Source organism: Lissotriton vulgaris, chromosome 7 (assembly GCF_964263255.1).
Source record: "Lissotriton vulgaris chromosome 7, aLisVul1.2, whole genome shotgun sequence".
Taxonomy (NCBI): Eukaryota; Metazoa; Chordata; class Amphibia; order Caudata; family Salamandridae; genus Lissotriton; species Lissotriton vulgaris.
The window spans coordinates 767,471,503-767,491,281 of NC_141695.1; positions in this window are offsets into that span (position 1 = coordinate 767,471,503).

The following is a 19,779-nucleotide window of genomic DNA, read 5'->3' on the forward strand; positions in this document are numbered from 1 at the left end:
TGCAGAGTGTGTGTGCTGGTCTAGGAGTGAAACAAAAATTCCACAGTGCAAACCATCCCCAGTCTGCTGGTTTAGTCGAGGGTTATAATGGCACTCTGAAGCTTAAGATAGCCAAAATACAAGCATCCACAGGTTTAGCCTGGCCAGACGCACTTCCTTTGGCCTTGTTATCAACAAGAGCAACAGTGCATTCTAGAATAGGGCTTTCTCCATATGAGATTGTGTTTGGCCGCCCGGCAAATATCTGGGGTGTGCCAAGGCCTAAACAATTGTGCTCCATTGAATATCCTATGTTGATAGACTACCTTTACGACTTGACTGCTAAATTGAGTCTTATTCATCAACAGGTCTTCGATGCTTTGCCAAAACCTCCGGAGAGTCCAGGGCATCAGCTGAAACCCGGCGACCACGTGGTGGTCAGAAATTTTGCGAGGACAAAGAATCTTCAACCTCGCTACATCGGCCCCTTCCAGGTCCTACTGGCAACGAGGACAGCCGTACGTGTCGCTGGCCGTAAGCATTGGATTCACGCCTCTCACGTAAAGCGTGTTCCTTTGCCGCTGCCCTACGACGACTGGGTGAAGAAGGGAATTGGTGCCTCCGAATCTGAAATCATTCCGAAATGTATCCCTTTCAGCGATGCCGATTTGATTACTGACACTTTGAAACCTGACTCTCCTCCTGAAAAGACTCCTTTGAACACTGAACATTTGACTCCGGCATCAGAAGAAACTTTGCTATCTGCGAACTTAAACTCTGCAACAACTGCTAGTAATACACTATTTTCCGATCAGACAGTACCAGCGAAGAAGAGATACAACCTTAGAAGCCATAAAAAGGACAAATAAAGCAGGCAACTGCATATTGTGATTTTTGATATATTGAACCTTTTGCCTTCAGCCAGGAAGTTTGCTATTGTTTATTGTTTTTTAAAATTGCCTTGCCGTCTGGGTAGCCGTAGGGTCGTGGCTGTGTGCCTAGTTTGAATTTGCAGGGGTCTGACACAAGGTCGATCTTTCTGTTAGTTCTGGGAACTCCCAGGGCTGATAGAGGCATTTTCATCTACGTACACATCATCAGTGGTCGCGAGCGGATTGTAGAAGATGGAGCTTCCTGCGCTGCAACGAAAGAATGTGATTTACGTTCGCAGAAACAGACTTAATAGAATTCTTCACAGCAAATGTTTCTTGATGCAATGTGCTGTTACATTTTTGATTGTTTTAGCAACATTGGTGGGTGGAATCGTCTTTAGCATAAATTTGATTTTTGTTCCAGTTTCTACAGTACCTCCCCTTGACCCTGTTATTTCTACTGTTTCCTCTATACACTCTTTTCACCCGTTTCCGGAACATGAGCAAGCCAGACGCTCAGAATTCACCAACAACACTTTTGTACAGCTCTTGCACCAACACCAACTGGTAGTTAACACTACAGACTGCTGGGTATGTGGCTTGATACCTCACACTATGGATAAAGGTATTCCATATCTGGTTTTGCCTTACAGCTATAATGGATCATTTCAGGCCTTCCAAACCATCTTTGCTTATGCCCTTGAAACCTATCCTCCACGTCCACCACGTTCCACTAAATATAACTCTGCTAACAAAGCTTTAGTCCAGGGAATTATTGACATGGTCAAGGACGTCAATAATACTCCATCATACCCTAGAGACGAATTGCGAGTATATTTAAGTTGGAATACTTCAGAGTATCGCCTTAGTTTAGGAGAAAGCAAGCGTAAAAGCTCAACTCCAATCTGGGTCGTACCTCACCGAGGTCAGGTCTGTTTGCAAGGTAATGGGAGAAATCCGAGAGCTCAGCTAGGGAGGAGTGAGTGCGTAGAGACTTATGTGTTTCCGGCTAACTCTTCCCCTGCCTTTCTTACTGCTAGGGGTACCTATTTCATTTGTCGAGACAGAGCTTATACATGGTTGCCTGCCGACTTCTCAGGATCATGTTATATTGCTCGATTATTGCCTCCGACATACACTGCTTCACCCGATTACCACAGAACAAGAGTAGCGAGAGGTGTCTTCAGCAAGGAAGATACCGCTGGTCAGGAAGCCGGAGACTTCTTCAAAGGCTTCCTTCCGTTCTGGGGACCTATGGCCAATAGTAGAAACATACGTCAGCTAACACGGGTAGTTGAATCTACTATTACTGAAACTGCTGGTGCCCTTAGCAATCTGACAGCTGAGCTTCAGGCGGATAGGCTCATGACGTTGCAGAACCGTATGGTTCTAGACGTTATACTTGCAGATCGAGGTGGGGTATGCAGAATGATCCAATCGAGCTGCTGTGTCTTTATTCCTAATAATGCTCCAACAGTCTATGAGGCGATCTCTAAGTTACACAAGATTTCAGACTCCATACATGTAGACAAGGGAAACTGGTCCTTCATGGAGTGGTTTTGGACTCTGATCTCAGCGTGGGGATGGAAGGTTCTAATGGTCATTGGTGTCATCCTAGTATTCCTATTCTCATGTTGTCTGATTATCCAGTGTGGTCCTGCTCTGTGTAGTCTTTGTGCTGCGACTTGTCTCAGAAAACCACCTGCGTTTGGAGAAAAGACACGAGAAAGGATGATGATACAACAACATGTCACTGACCTGATGAGCATAGAACTAGATTCTGACATAGACTGAGTAATTGCCTATGTAAGGGCAAAAGGAGGGTCTGAGGTTCCGTGACGGTTCCGTGACGACTTGAACCCGTGTTTTCAAGTTTGTCGGAAATACCTAATATTGGTATCAGTGAACCGCAAATGATCCATTTAGTATATCCTAGTGTTTTCGCTACGCTACGAGCAAGAGCACTCCTTCCATTGACACATTTCTGATATACCCACGGCATCCATCTTAGACCATGGCCGCCGCCATTTTGTGTTTCCTTGCCCTCACATATGCAATAGCCTCGGATCACTTCATTCACTCCACTTTGATTAAGGACACGTAGCCTTAGCCGGAGATTCACCTCTTACATGACACGTGCACCTTAAACCAGATCACGCTGTAGCTGCATGACTCGACAAAGGCTGCCTCCTCTGCCCGAGGCCAGCCCTGCCAAACTGGTCTTCGTGTCCATTGTACCTGATCATGATTAGGCGGCCGAAGCCGGTAGCCTTGCCCATTTACAACCCACAAACATCCCTTATCCCACTTTTCTATCTCCCACACCTGGCTCTGTTTCTTTCTTTCTGAATCTTTATTAGGGGGAGGTAACGAACTTTACGATGAGGCGGTCCGGGTCCTGAATGCAATATTGACAGGGAATTGTGACAAACTAGTGGGAACCCCTCTCTTCGCAATGTTTGGCCCCAGATATTATCGACGGTTCCTGTGTAACACCAAATATTTATTGTTTTAGACACGAAGGTTTTGGGAATGTATTACATGTAAAGAATTTGCCCCTAGCATAAAAAACCGTATATAAGGAGCAACCCACTTTGTACAAATCGAACAGGCTCCTAGTCTCTGCCCGTGTGTAGATTCTGTGACTTCTGTGTCCCTGCAGTAATAAACCTTTGGTCTTTGACGCCACCATCGAGAAGCCCGTGTTTCTGTTCATTTGTGCACCAAGGCAGGTGGAACTCCGGGGTCTTTGGGTGTTGTACCCTGACACCTCTGGACGGAACCAAAAAGTCCAGAACTCCAATTGCCGGTGGTGGTTCTTGAACAACAACTATTGCAGGCGGTGGTTGTAGTTGTTGTTTTCGTTGAACATCTACTATTGCGGGCGGTGGTTGTGGAACAACTACTATTGCAGGCGGTGGTTGTGGTTGTTCTTTTCGTTGAGCATCTACTATTGCGGGCGGGCGGTGGTTGTTGAACAACTACTATTGCGGACGGTGGCTTAGGTTGAACATCTACTATTGCGGGCGCTGGTTGTTGTTCACCACTTTTATGCTGTGTTCCCTCTTGCGTGGAATGTGTACTACTTTGAGATAGCAATAAGTTCAGGTCAGGCTCAGGGGCTAGAGGCGGCAGACCCGAATCTGAGATCGGTCCTGGACCAGGGTTCAATTCCCCGGCGGGTCTTGGGCTAAAAATTCCACGGACTCGATAATTCTCGTCCCGGTGCCTCCTCGACTCACGGGTTCACACTCTGCGACTCTGGGCAATAGCTTGCTTAATCTCCACAACGGCCCCTCGCGGCGGGATGCCTGACTTTCACCCTGTGGACACCCTGTCAGGGCTTCTCACAGGGGAATACCAGGACGGGTTCCCTAGGCAAGCGCCAGGATGCCCTTTGTGGTGACAGGTTGCGCTATATAAGTATACCTACATTTACATTTACATCACTGCTTTCCACCATTAGGCTGGCTACCTCTTCCCCACTCATCTGCTTGGGCCTGGTTTGGTGGGTTGGGCCCACTGATGCGGAGGTGCTGGCCCCAGCTTGGACCCCGGTCACTGCTGCTGCAGGCGTACTTTTTTTTTCCCAAAAAAGGTTTTCGGGTCAACACCAGACTTAAGTGTCACTTCCTTCTACTGTTCTTCCTTCTTCTCAGCAACTTTCTTGGTCTTGGAGGACCTGGTACCTGCTTTCTTTGGGCGCATCTTCTTCAGATGTCAGCACCAGCACTCAGTTGCACAAGTTGCTGAGAATGATGTCTGGTCAGGTTAGTCACACCACACGTGACGTAGTACAGAAGGACGTCCGTCTGGCAGTAGAACAGGCGATGAATGATGACAGACACCTCCTCTTCAGCCTTTTGTGCACCTACAAGCAAAGAAGGCAGAACAACATCAGTCGAATGTGGTTTTTGTTAGCTTTAATTTTAATTACTACTAGAAGTATTAGTACAACCAGTAAGAGTAAGGATAGCAAAGAACTAAAATGCAAATGTAGTGGAAGTGGAACTTGTTTATCCTTAATTTGTGCATCATTTCGGATGGATGCAGCATCAGTGACCTGCAGCAGTTAGCAATGGGGATGTGAACAGTAGTAAGCCAACAGGAACAATGGCAAGACACAGGCCAATTTGTCAAAAACAAAATAGCGCACCCGTATTACCACCACAGCTCCACATGGGCACTCTCATCACAGGTACATGGGTAAAGGCCAGAAAACAAAAAACTCAAGCAGGCCAATATCCCTCCCTATATGGCCAGAAATAGGAGGATGCCTGCATCACAGCTTAATGCAAAAAAGAAAATCCCCATGGCTACAAGGTTTGAAAGTTACACAACAACACATACAACAAAGGCATTTGGAGTTTTCACCCAAACAGTTAACTACACCCCAAACACCACATTTGAAAATTCAATGCATTGCCACCCATGCCCTAAATGATGTTAAATTCAACAAACAAAATGGAAACCGCTACATCAAGCATCCCCGCTGACTATCTCTGGGACTCTAGGCCTACTGGCCGAAAAAATCACACAAGTTTGTAGGCCTGTGACAAAAAAACTAAACCAGGATGGAAGGTCACACAAAATGGCCGCCCCCACATTGCCTGGCCACCCCTAAAACATGAAAAGAAAGAGGAGACAGACAATATATTCCTATGGCAAAAGGACAATGCTTGGCTTGACAAAATGGCCTCCAAGCCGCCCACATGGTCAGGCCACCCTCAAACAACAAAGTACATAGAGGACAGAAACAGTAAGTGGTCCATGCCCCAAAAAGTACAAGCAAATGACAACCTGAGGAGTTTCTTTTAGCAAAATGAACAGCATCTACATTATCGGGAACGTTTTAGGCAACTCGAGAGATATTGTTCGCGAGAATGCAAATTCGGCGTGTTCGGCAGCGCAAACTGTACAAAATGTCGTAATCGCGTGCCCAAGCAGGCACATTGAGCGCGCGAAGAAGACAAAAACTGTAAGGTCGCATTGTAGCACTGTGCAAAGTTACCAAAACTACGCGAGCTGAATTCTAGGGTTCCCTAGTGCGCAGAAAAAGACATATTGTTCAACACACACCCAAAACCTGCAATTCAACACCAAACACACATTTTGCTAATTAATCCAAAGCCATCCATGACCTACATGATGTTACACTTACAACTTAAACACCCCTATAACAGTTGAACAACTTTTATGCACCCATGATGAGGACTCTAGTAGTACCCTTGGGCCTACTGGCAGAGTAGGCCACAAGCTTGGAGGCCTATGGCAAAAACACAGAGGCTACTACTAGTACCAGGAAATGGCCGCCACGACATGGACAGGCCACCCCCAAAAACATGAAAAGAAAGAGAAGACAGACAATACATTCCTATGGCAAAAGGACAATGCTTGGCTTGACAAAATGGCCGCCAAGCCGACCACATGGTCAGGCCAACCTCAAACAACAAAGTACATAGAGGACAGAAACAGTAAGTGGTCCATGCTCCAAAAAGTACAAGCAAATGACAACCTGAGGAGTTTCTTTTAGCAAAATGAACAGCATCTACATTTTCGGGAACGTTTTAGGCAACTCGAGAGATATTGCTCGCAAGAATGCAAATTCGGCGTGTTCAGCAGTGCGAACTGTACAAAACGTTGTGATCGCGTGCCCGAGCACGCACATTGAGCGCAAGAAGAAGACACAAACTGTAAGGTCGCGTTGTAGCACTGTGCAAAGTTACCAAAACTATGCGAGCTGAATTCTAGGGTTACCTAGTGTGCAGAAAAAGCCATATTATTCAACACACACCCAAAACCTGCAACTCAACACCAAACACACATTTTGCTAATTAATCCAAAGCCATCCATGACTTACATGATGTTTCACTTACAACTTAAACACCCCTATAACAGTTGAACAACTTTCATGCACCAATGATGAGGACTCTAGTAGTACCCTTGGGCCTACTGGCACAGTAGGCCAGAAGCTTGGAGGCCTATGGAAAAAACAGAGAGGCTACTACTAGTACCAGGAAATGGCCGCCACGACATGGACAGGCCACCCCCAAAAACATGAAAAGAAAGAGAAGACAGACAATACATTCCTATGGCAAAAGGACAATGCTTGGCTTGACAAAATGGCCGCCAAGCTGCCCACATGGTCAGGCCACCCTCAAACAACAAAGTACATAGAGGACAGAAACAGTAAGTGGTCCATGCTCCAAAAAGTACAAGCAAATGGCAACCTGAGGAGTTTCTTTTAGCAAAATGAACAGCATCTACATTTTCGGGAACGTTTTAGGCAACTCAAGAGATATTGCTCAAGAGATATTCTGTGCCAGATTGCAGTTTCTGCGTGTTCGGAAATGCGATCTTACCAACATGGCGCTGCAAGGAAGATCGCGCGTCCCATTACATGTTCGCGCGTCCAAATGACATAATCGCGTTCTCAAAGTCGCATGGGATTGTGCGGCCAGATTCCAAACATCGTAGCGAACGCGACTGGGAGAGAAAAGCGAGAAAGCGAACGCAGAACCACGGTAAGTCATTACCGCGCACGCGAGAATGCTATTGAGCGTGCGAGGAAGAAAAACTACTACGCTACGCTGTAGATTGCAAAGTAGTCGACAGCTTCACGCTCGCCGCGAAGTTGCCGAAAATTCGCAAACTCTGCGAACGGAGCGTAGTTCTCCACCCAGGGTTAGTAACATCCTGCTTTATGCGAATGATTAAGCTTTGACTTTCAGAGACACAGATGTATCCATCCCCTTACAGATCTCTACTATTGACTCTTTCTCGATGTTCTCAGGTTACCAAATAAATTGGGGGAAGTGTGAAGCCATGTTAATATCCTATTGTTTGATATGTCATGCTCCGATTGACAACAGCTTCACTTGGAAAGCTTAGGCATCTTGGTTAATCGAGGACTCAGTAAACTGATATGGACTATCTGCAATCTCTTAGCGCAAAAACTGCAACACATTTCCTATGTTGGTTTGACCTTGTCTGATCTTGGCTCCTGAAAATGTACGTTTTTCAACCAGCAAGTGTAGTACTTAAGACAATCAATTTCAGCTCAAAGTTTGATACCAAAATCATCCCTTGTTAGGGATATCCAGGATTCCAAGCGACAAAGAGATTGTGATGTAATTCATGCAGTTGTCTGAGTATTACTCCAAATTAGTCCAAAACTTTACCTCTCATAGAACCCTTGGGCAAACTACTGAGAAAAAGTGAAGGTTTTAGTGGGGTAGGTTCAGCAAGAGGTCTTTGAATCCGTAAAGGGTATGATCACCCAGGCACAATTTATAACCGCTTTGTCTTGAAAGCCAATACACATTCTCAGTGGATGTCAGTTTTTGGCTTATGAACTGCCTTGTCCTTAAAACATGAGTGAAGATTGGTAGTAGCTTTTGTCTCCAGGACTCTTTCCTTTGATAGAACTGAGATATGTGGTCATCGAGGGGGAACTTTTGTCTCTGGGCCATCAATCATATCCACCATGTCATCTGAGGAAAGAAGTTGAAGTTGTGTACATTTTATCTCCAGGCGGAGTTGTAACAACCGCTGCACGGATTGCCAGACTGAGCTTTAATCTACAGGAGTATTGTTTCGAAGCTCATTATGTCCATGGAAGGAACAAACAACCTGCAGACTTTTCTATCTTACATGCCATGTCAATATGGAGAAAAACAGGCCAAGGAGGATGAGGTGAGGTGAGATAAATGTGGTGGTAAATTGGAGTGATGTTTGGACCCTCCCAAGTGTTCAGTGATGGGGAACTGAGGATGATAGGCTGAGTTTGGTGAAGATATACGCTGGAAGGTTCCTCCCTTTAAACCTCTGCTCCCATGAGTGCAGAATGAAATGGATTTGTCTTTCGTACGAATGTATGTCTTCCTCCCAAGGTTATTCGCTTAAACATTCTTTCTTATTTCCACAAGGGACACATGAATGTGAGCCCTTAAGGGTTTGTATATGATGTATTACTGGTGGCTCACAATGAACATGGACTCTGATTGATACACCAGAGAGTGTCTGGCTTGCATGCTGAATGTTAAAAATCTGACGACATCATGTACCCCTTTCAGAAGCAGTTTACTGACCTGAATTTTCACGGCAAAAGTTGGGGTTGGCTATTGCAGAATCCTTTTACAAATGTCTCTCTCCCATGCAATATGCTTGGTCCCTCATTGATTATCATTCTTAAGTTGGTTGAGAGAGCAACCCCTACTGAAGTTTTAGAATTCCTCAAGGAATTCTTTCACAGTGATCGCTTCCTTGAGACAACTGTTACAGATGATGGGTGCTACTTGCTTCAGCCGAAATGACATGATTTCTCATGGTATAACCCACCTTTAAGACTCACAGTAAAGGTTACTTGTTATCTTTAGAACAGTGCACAGCTATCCTGCCAACATCACATTCCCTTTTCTGTAGGAACAACAGCAACAGCCGATATCCCAAGCACCAAAGAAAGCTGCAACTATATAGCTGAATTCTTCTCCAACTAAGTTACTAAAATATACAAGACCTTTCCGGAAGAGGCACGGCTAGGGACTACCATGCACACTGGTGAAATAATAACCTCAGTTAAAGTAACTCTAGAGAGCTTTCCAATACCAGAAAGCATGGAACTACAAACCATAATAAAAGGAATAAAATCAGGTTCACCAGAGACCCGGCGCGACCTGATAAAATGATGGAGGGTATGAAAGCAATCCTACCATACATCAAGGATCTAATTTTGCGCTCCTTCCAGACGGGTATAGTCCCTAGGAAATGGAAGCAAGCCATTGTGAGACCAGTATTTCACCAGACTAGACAATCTGCGCCCAATTTCGCTTCTTCCATTTGTGGCAAAAATTGCAGAAAAAAATCATCAACAAACAACTAGTGGACCACATCAACATGAACGACCTATTACACCCCTCACAATCAGGTTTTAGAATGGCACACTCAACAGAATCAGCACTGCTAATGGCGACAGAGGATCTGAGGAAACATGTGGATGAGGGACACACAGCCGCGCTGATCCTATTGGACCTCAGCGCGGCATTTGACACCGTCTCACATCCACTACTACTTCAGAGATTAGAATCCGGTGGCATTAGGAACACAGCCCTGAAGTGGCTGACTCGATCTTAGAGGAATGGAGCTTCCGAGTGGCCCAAGATAAAACACCTGTCTGATAGCTACCCTCTGCCTCAAGGAGTACCACAGGGGTCAACTTTAAGCCCCACTCTATTTAACCTATATGTGGAACCACTGTCAGAGTGTGTAGAGAAACACGAAGTGACAATAGTATCTTATGCTGACCACACTCAGCTAATTGTAAAGCTATCCCAAAACACAGACCACGCAGCAACTAGCTTTGTCAACTGTCTTAAAGAAGTGGCTGACTGGATGTCAAACCACTTCGTCTGGTTAAATTGCAACAAAATGGAGGTATTAGTGGTAGGGAAGACACCCACCATCTGGTCATCTGCATGGTGGCCAGAAGAATTGGGTCAAGCCCCCCTCCCCAAAGCTGATGTGAAAAACCTTGGAATCTGGTTAGACCAGAAACTATCCTTCGACAATCAAATCCAGAAGGTAACCGGGAAATGCTATGGTGCCATGAAAACCCCCAGGAAAGTCATAGGCCTACTTCCAGCCAAAACCAGAAAGACCATAGTCCACGCGGTTATCACCTCGCAACTGGACTATGGGAATGTACTGTACCTCGGAGCCTCAAAGAAAGGCCTAGCCAAATTACAATGGGTACAAAATGCTGCGGCACATTTGGTTCTCAGTCTCCCTAGGTGAACAAACACTAGGAAGGCCCTTGACACCCTACACTGGCTGCCAGTGGAGAAAAGAGCTATGTTTAAGGCAATGTGCTATTGCCACCGCATGCTCTCTCATAAGGGTCCTAGTTACCTGCAACCACTACTGACCAAATATATTCCTGGTCGTAACCTAAGGTCCATGGACTTAGCTTTTGTAAAAGTCCCAAGAATTTTCAAAGCCCGCACGTGAGCCCATTCTTTCAGGTACCTGGCGGCCAAAATCTGGAAAACCCTACCAATCACGACAAAGTTGGAACCCAGCGAAAGAGTTTTCAGGAAACAGCTAAAGCTGTGGCTTTTCTCCAATACTTTTGAGGGAAGAGTGTAAGACATTCTCCGCAACAGCAGTAACTCACCTAATTGTGTCTTAGCGCGGGGACACACCGTTGGTGTAACCAAGCGCTCTACAAATGAATAAATAAATAAATAAATAAATAAATAAATAAAGTAGCCATCTGCGTGAGGTTGTGGCTTACAGAATCGCCCCCAGTAAGCAGTCCCACAGGTACCAGCTCATTCTTCCTATTGAGAGGCAGACACTCCACCTCTGATGTATGTCCATAGTGGCTCATGGGTAGGCCATTCTAGGACAAATCTCATGTTTCTAAACCCGACTTCTATGAGGCAGAAGGTGTGTAGAGTCCAAACAGACGCACTACGGAACACTTTGAAAATTCCAACGGAGACAATGTAATGCAAAGATGAATGCACAGCAGATGGTCAAATAGAGGTTTATTGAGACCCAACAGGGAGGCAAGTTGATCAAACACCGACCAGGGAATAACTGACTTAACTTCCTCACAACACATTCTACAGCAATGACATAGGCACATTCCAGACAGGGAATGTGCATTATTAAAGGAGAAACTACAACACATCTTCCTTATTATAATAACAAAAACAAAGAAAAGAAACAAAGAAAAACAAAGAGTGCAAAACAAGAAAAATGCAAAAAGTACAAAGCAAAAAGATGGTATGACAGAACAATTAACTTAGGACAGTAATCTTGTAGATACAGGGGAGACCTTCTAACTCTAGTACTTGGCGCTGCAGAAGGAAACATTCTGAGGTAAGAGATTGGAGGAAACATTCTGGGGAGAGTGACAGGAAGAGGAACTTTTGGAAGGAACAGATCCGCCAGCAGATCCACCAGAACCAGATTCCACAATACCATCCCCCTCTGCACACCTCGATAAACGAGACATGCTCCAAACATCTCCACCAGCAAGCATAACAACATTTTTCATGACCTTAACAATACATCTAGGCCCAAAATACTTTGATTCACCCTTGGGTGACCAAACCGCTTTTTTGATGTAAACAAAATCACACACTTTCCAGGAAACACTCTTTGCACCTTTTAAGGAATCAAATCTTTGTTTGTATTTCTCCTGGTAACTCTCCACTCTTTCATCCTTAAGCACACAACCTCTGTCCTTAACCGAAAGCCACAAAGGATTCAGTTTAGAACCAGCAATTCTACCTTTCAGTTTCTTGAAAGGCGAAACACCAGTCACGCTATTAGGAGTGTTCCTGTGCGCCCATGGTTTTTCCCTGAGGATAGGTTTCAGTGGAAGCCTTCTCTCCAAGGCAGTCTGAGCACAAGCTCTAATAAGCCTATTCATGCTCTCTACAAGACCATTAGCCTGCGGAGAATAAAGAGCAGTCCTATGATGAGTGATAGATAAATCCTTTAGGAAATCGGACATTTCCTGAGAGGTGAACTGAACACCGTTATCCGAAACTAAAATGTCGGGAGCACCTTCACAGGTAAAAGCATCTTTTAAGAATTCGATAACATTCCTACTCAAAACAGAACTCATGCACGAAGCAGATAACCATTTCGATGTGTAATCAACCAGAACAACCACAAACCTTTCTGAAGGAGCCAAATTCTCAAAAGGTCCAATGATGTCCACAGCCACTTTGGACCAAGGACGTTCAGGTATAGCAACAGGGGAGAGAGGAGCAGCGCTCACTTTCCTAGACTTATCATTACCAGCACAAATACTACAGTCCTTCACAACCGTTTCAACCTCTCGGTCTAACTCAGGCCACCAATACGTTTCTCTAACTCTAGCCTTGGTGAGGCTACGACCAAGATGTCCCTCATGTGCCAAATTTATAATCTTCTCCCTCATTCCAAGCGGAGGAACCAACCTGTCACCTCTGAACAACTCACTATGGACAATATTTATTTCATCCCTTACATTCCAGTACCCCTTGGCAGTTTCAGGAACCTCCTTCAAAGTAGGCCAACCATTGACCGTGAATTCCATTACAAAATCTCTGGCCGGGTCACACAAAAAACTCTCCTTCCATTCTGCTTCGTTCAACGCAGATTCCCTCACCCATGAAACAACAGGTGGCTCAGGATCATACAAAGCTAACTTATCAAGGGGTGACCTAGAAAGGAAATCAGCAGGGATGTTTTTGAGTCCAGGTAAATACTCCACACAAAAATTGTATTCCAAAAGTCCTTCAACCCATCTCCTAATCCTTGGAGTGGTACACTCTACATTCCTACAAGAGAATAACTGCACGAGAGGTTTGTGGTCAGACCTGACAACAAAAGGTAAACCCCATAAGTAGAACCTGAAATGCCTGATAGCCCAAAAGCAAGCAAGGGCTTCACGTTCTATAACAGAATAGCGTTCCTCAGCGCCCTTCAGAGAACGGGAGGCAAAACCAATGACCTTCTCTGAACCATCCACCAGTTGAGAATGGACAGCCCCCAAACCACGTAAGCTCGCATCAGTGGACAGAATCGTTTTCCTGTGTACATCAAAATGCCCCAAAGTTGGCATCTTTGCAATCCGAGACTTAACTGTTTCAAAAGCTAATGAGCATTCTTTGTCCCAATTGAAACTGCGCCCTTCTTTAAAAGCAGTCTAATAGGCTGCATAACACTAGCAAAGTTAGGGATACATTTAGAGTAATACTCAGACAAACCATTAAAAGACTTTACTTGAACTTTGTTAGAGGGGTTTTGAGCTTCAAGAATGGCCTCTGCCAAATCAATTTTAGGACTTATACCTTCCCCCGATATATTGTGTCCTAAGTAGGATACAGATTTGACCCTGAACTTACATTTTTCACGTTTGAAAGTCAGGCCTGATTTCTTGAGCCTTGTTAAAACACAAAATAGAACATCATCATGCCTGTCAATATCACTACCATATACAAGAATGTCATCCTGGAAGAATAAAACAGAATCAATACCCGACAAGACATTCTTCATGACCCTCTGAAAGCAAGCAGCAGCACTGGCTAACCCAAAAGGCATCCTGATAAATCTATAAGCACCAATAGGAGTAACAAACGACGTTAGATGCCTGGATTCTTCATCTAACAAAACTTGGTGATACGCCGCAGACAAGTCCATTACACTAAAAATAGTAGCACCACCCAACCTAGTCAAAATCTCATTAATGTTTGGCAAAGGCTGCCTGTCCACCCAAATTGAACCATTTAGACTCCTGAGGTCCACACACATCCTAATCTTGGTACCCTTGTCCTTAGGTGCCAAAACAATTGGTGCGCCATTCTGAGCATTCAATTTCCTCCACCACGCCCAACTTCAACAACCTATGAATTTCATCTTGGACAGGTTTTATCCTGAGATTCGGCACCTTCCTAACTTTGTGCACAACAGGTTTTGCATTCCCTTTCAAAATAATCTTATGCTTGAAACCTTTCAGAAGACCCAAATCATCACTGAACACTTCTGGAAATTTTTCGAAAATGTCAGAAAAATCTCCAAGGTGAGATACCAACATAACTTGTTCTGGAGAATTGGGATTTAAGGTAATACCCAGGTTCCTTTGATGACGCCAGCCCAAAAGATTATCCCCCCTCTTTGCAACATAGACTTTACCAACTGTTTCTCTACCCTTAAAAGCAATGGTCTGGATGGAGTAACCAATCAACTCAATCTTTTGTTTAGCATACCCCACAGGATTAATGTTGGGGGTCAAAAGCTTGATCTTGTTCCCATCAAAATTAGAGAATCAGAATTTATCACTTATAAGGGTGTACAAAGAACCAAAATCAGCCAGCACAGGAACAACCTTGTTGGCAATGTGAATGTCACAAGAGGGCATGACCACAATATCATCATCAACTAGATTCACTCCGTTAACAACATCATCTTGTGAATCAGTAATACAATAAATAGAATCCTGAGAGTATTCTTCATCTTCATCTACAAAATTGACTTTGCTGTTCTTACACATCCTAGCATATGGATGTATGACGTTACAACGCATACTTTTACAACACCTACCTTTACAACGTGGTTTTTACCACGCATACCATTACAATGCATAATGCTTTTAGGCGCTGGATAGTGAATAGTTTAATTTACTATTCCAACTACAGTCCCTGTGGATAGTAGGGAAGGTTATTGGATAGTAAATTAACCTATTCCCTATCCTAGAGCGCCCCCCAGCGCAATGCATTGTAATAGTTTGCGTTGTAAAAGTTGCGTTGTAATGGTAGGTCGTTGTAAAAGTTGCGTTGTAACGGTTGTATACCTAGCATATTGACCTTTCTTACCACAATTTCTACAAACAGTACTTTTAGCGAAACAGTTTGGGTAATTAGGTCCATGTCTCTCACTTCCACATCTGGGACATCTAAATTTATTTTCTCTATTAGAATTGAAGTTTTGTCTGGGTTTCTCAGTCTTAAAAGAAGGTTTCTCCAGCTTTGAAGGAGTTTTACTTACAGCAGCCACAATCATTTCAGGTTGAAGAATTTGTCGATTTTCATTATTAATATTAGAAACAGGATCAGACTGAGTGAGACCTTTTCTAATCTCTTTGACCCAAGTGGAAGTGTGCTCAACACTTTCAACGATAAGTATGGCCTCCTTCAAATTTGGATTTTTAGACAAAAGTTTTTCCTGAATCTTCAAATTATTGGTGCAACGAACCAGTTGGTCACGAATGAGAGAGTCAGTTAACAATTCAAATTCACAAGTTTGTGCAAGAGATTTAAGAGCTGCAACGCAATTTCCTACTCTTTCAGTCTTTCCTTGAATGCGCATAAAAAACTTGTGTCTCTCCATGACAACATTAATTCGAGCACCAAAATGGTTTTTCAAAAGTAGTACACTCATTTCATATACATCAGACGGTTCACCAGCACCTCCACCTATAGGTATGGGATCCAAACTATCATAGATATTCCTTCCTTCAATACCTAAATTGTTCAACAAAACAGCTTGTTTTCTGACTGCGGAAAACTTTTCACCTCCAATAGCTAGTAGATAAGAGTCAAAAATTGGCTTCCATTTTTTCCATGGCAAAATTGGTTCACCCTGTTCACTCAAAAACCGAGGTGGTTGGTTCATCCCACTTGCAGAAGACGACATCCTGAAAAGGAAAAGTTAACTAAACAAGCTAACACAACAAATCAAAATAATGAAGGAAAAAAAATAGATAGAAAATAAAGAAATGAAGTCTGCTTTTATCAATTTCAAAATAAATAGTCACAGAATCCGCAGTACTTCTTTTCCTGGCACACAGTACTGATTCCTTCAATATTTAAAAAAAATAATTTGTATTCCTTTCCTTCTTTATGTTCTGCATACCTCAAAAGAGTTAATCTTTACCACACTTTCCATTTCGCTGGTCGAAATTGCACGGGAACATCCAGAAACTTGCCTCCGAAAAAAAAAAGACGAGAGAACATTAAGAAATACGCGCTGAATGCGTGTAAAACGGCATGCGCGTCACTGTTGGACATGCGCGTGGAGACAGGAACGTCGTTGCGTGTGGCCAGCTTCCAGCGTGTCATAAACAAAGATTGGGCATGCGCGCTACGTTCAGGAGACGTCGTTTCACAAGCTACGTGTGCGTCACAATTCAGCACGTCAGCAAAACAAAGGTACAGTTCAATCAGCTCATGGAAATGCACCCGCTTCCAAAGACGTCACACAGCGCTCGAGGTTCAAGACGTCACACAGCGCTCGAGGTACAGTACAAGTAGCTCGTGGGGTATTTAAAAGATGCAGCGAGACACTCACTGGGCAGAAATAAAACTTGTCAAAAAGAAAATACTTGCCGAGGAGTGGTTTGTCGAGGAGTGGTTTTGTTGCTTAGTTGCTACTCTTACTTCTCTCGTTGCACTCGCACAGTAGTCAAATCCATTTAAAATAAGGTTTTTGATCGTTTGGATATAATTCTCCACAAAAGAAGTTCTTAAAAAAAAAATCATGCAGGGTTCTTCAATACCTGTTGGGTCCATCGTCGCTAGTAATGCAAAGATGAATGCACAGCAGATGGTCAAATAGAGGTTTATTGAGACCCAACAGGGAGGAAAGTTGATCAAACAGCGACCAGGGAATAACTGACTTAACTCCCTCACAACACATTCTACAGCAATGACATAGGCACATTCCAGACAGGGAATGTGCATTGTTAAAGGAGAAACTACAAAACAATGCTCTCAATTTTACTGTGGGTGACTACGTCAGGATTCACCAACCAGGTTGGAAAGGGAATTACAGGATCTCCCGCCTCTTACAGAATTGTTAAACTCAATATGAGTAGTTTTGTTATTCAAGGTGTGAAGTGTTGTAATGTTAAAAGTATTTCCAAATGCGTACATGCTACTGAAACTGAATGTGATGGTGAAGTCCCCCTATCCTGAGATCTAGATTTTCGAATTTCCTTCTCCTACCACAGAAATATTAGCTGACCTCTAGCAAGGGTTCAGATTTGGAGGTGAATTGCTCACAGAAAACATTTCAGGAGAGCCTTGTGGTACTTCTGAAGGTGAATGATTTTAAGTGAAAGATTTTTATTGCTAGAAGAGTGAAAGGGTTTGCAATGATTAGGACTCCATGTTGGAGAATCATCCAAACATTATTTTTGTTGTCCTATGCAGAAGAGGGGCGTGATACATCCTAATCTTCCCTCTTCCCTTTGTCCCCCTCATCCACCTCCTTTTCATGTTCTTCTTTGGTCGCGCTCATAGAACCTTATGAACATTCTTGTTGTCCGTTTGTCGGTTCTCAATGTTTTTTACTTGATGAGACTTTGTGTGTATTGGTACGTATTTATTCTCTTTAATAAATGTTGATGAATCACTCTGCTTTTTAGCCTTTAGTGTAACAGGGAGTTAGCTCTCTGCATTAAGGCACCCATTGCTAGCCTCGGGTCCTGATACATGCAAACTAACTTTGATGATATACTCATTCCCGGCATTGAAATGTGGCAAATCTTCATAGATTTGAATTCTAGAAGACTGCTCAGTGGGTTCATGCGTACATTGTGGAGAAGCAGGTGTGAACTTGAGGTCTGCATGTAATGCAGAGAACAGCATGTGAGGCACGGGGCACATGTTTGATACCCTGCAAAGTTAACTCAAGCTTTCACTAAATGAGTACCATTGATTCATCTAATAATAATAAACACTTATCAGTGAGCTCCAAAAAACACTTACATACCTCTTTTTCAGCTGTGCATTAGGCATTAGTCTGTGCTCCAGCCTATGACTTCGTACACCTCCTCGAAGATATGGTACTGAACGATCCAAAACAAAACTGGTAAAGAGTTTTAAGTGATTGACAGCATGTCAACTATTAAAGCCTATACCCTTCCTACATGAGTAACATGATCATCCACATTGTTCAAATATAAGACAAACATATGCCTAAAACGTTCCCTACCTCTGCACAAAACAAAGTAAAACCAAGTCAGTTTCCATTGCAAAAACCAATGTAGAACTCATGTCACTTCTTTTACACAGTGGTGTAGGTGTCTAGGAGTAGGGTGCTTTTTTATGTGTCCACAGCACAGCATGTCTTGCCACATTAGTTTGAGAATAATTTCAGTCTCTCAGAATAGGCAGTGAAACCACATTTGGCAGGCCCATTGATAGTTAGGTCAGAGGTGGACCAAACATTCTTGCAAACTCATTAAAACAGCCCAATATTACCCAATGTAATCCCTTCTTAGCCATGACATTCTACAGCCAAGGGTGCCATTGGACATGCTTCAATTTAAATGCCAGTGCCACTTTGGCCACCCCCAAGCAGTTCCATACAAATGTTTTATCAGCATTTAACTGGAGTCTTGTGTTCAGGGAGACCATACTCAACAGAACATACCTCATTAGTCATGGAATATCCTAGCCTATTCTCTTCACTGAAAATATATCTCCAATAGGTTTTATATGATTCCAATCCCACAATAAGTGGAAGAATACTACCAAATGGCTACAGCCTGTCTAGAATAACAAGGGTACCTCAGGGTAGAATTAGGCTGAGGTAATATAATAATTTTGGAAAACGTTTTATTTTTTTATTTTTACAGAGTTTTATATAGCGCGTACTTGACCCGAATCGGGTATCACAGCGCTTTACATAGCACCAGTTGCATTACATGAGGACACATTCGTTTTTTGGAAGGGCCGGGGAAATTTGGGGGCATATTATCAAGAGGGGATGATAACATTATTGCAGCTTTAACATCCGTTTTCAGGCAAAAAGCACCAATAATTTGATCCCATTATCAGCAAGGTCACGCTATCGGGTTAATCCTTACCTTAGCGCCCTTTCCCTGAATGCCCAGCTTTGCATTTCTAATGAGATAGATGCAAAGTGGACGTTCCGTCCCAAAATAACGTGAGAAATGTCGCTAACCGACTTTTCTCCAATTAACAAGCTGCACGCTAAAGAGCATAGCGATAAGAAAAGTAGCGCTAACCTCGGTTATCCCTACTTTCCTTACGCCTGCTTTCAGTCTAACTTAGCCATTATATCCAATGGAAGGTGGATATAAAGGCTAAGTATACCCTGGATTTCCAGCAATAATTGCACATTTGGCTGCTTGCGCTTGGAATTGTATCGCTTTTGAGATAAGCGTTGCTGATAGCAATCTATCTCAGCGATACAATCCAGCGATAGCTGGCGATAATTATCCTCGCGCTTAGCGCGCTGAGTGATATTTATCACCGGGCCTTGCTGATATGCCCCACAGTGATTTGCTCAGAATCACAGGACATTCAGCGTCATTGTCGAGACACGAAACCAGTTCCCCAGATTCGAGTTCGACCGCCCTAACCGCTAGGCCAACTCCTCTCCCAATTCTCTTTTTGCACGA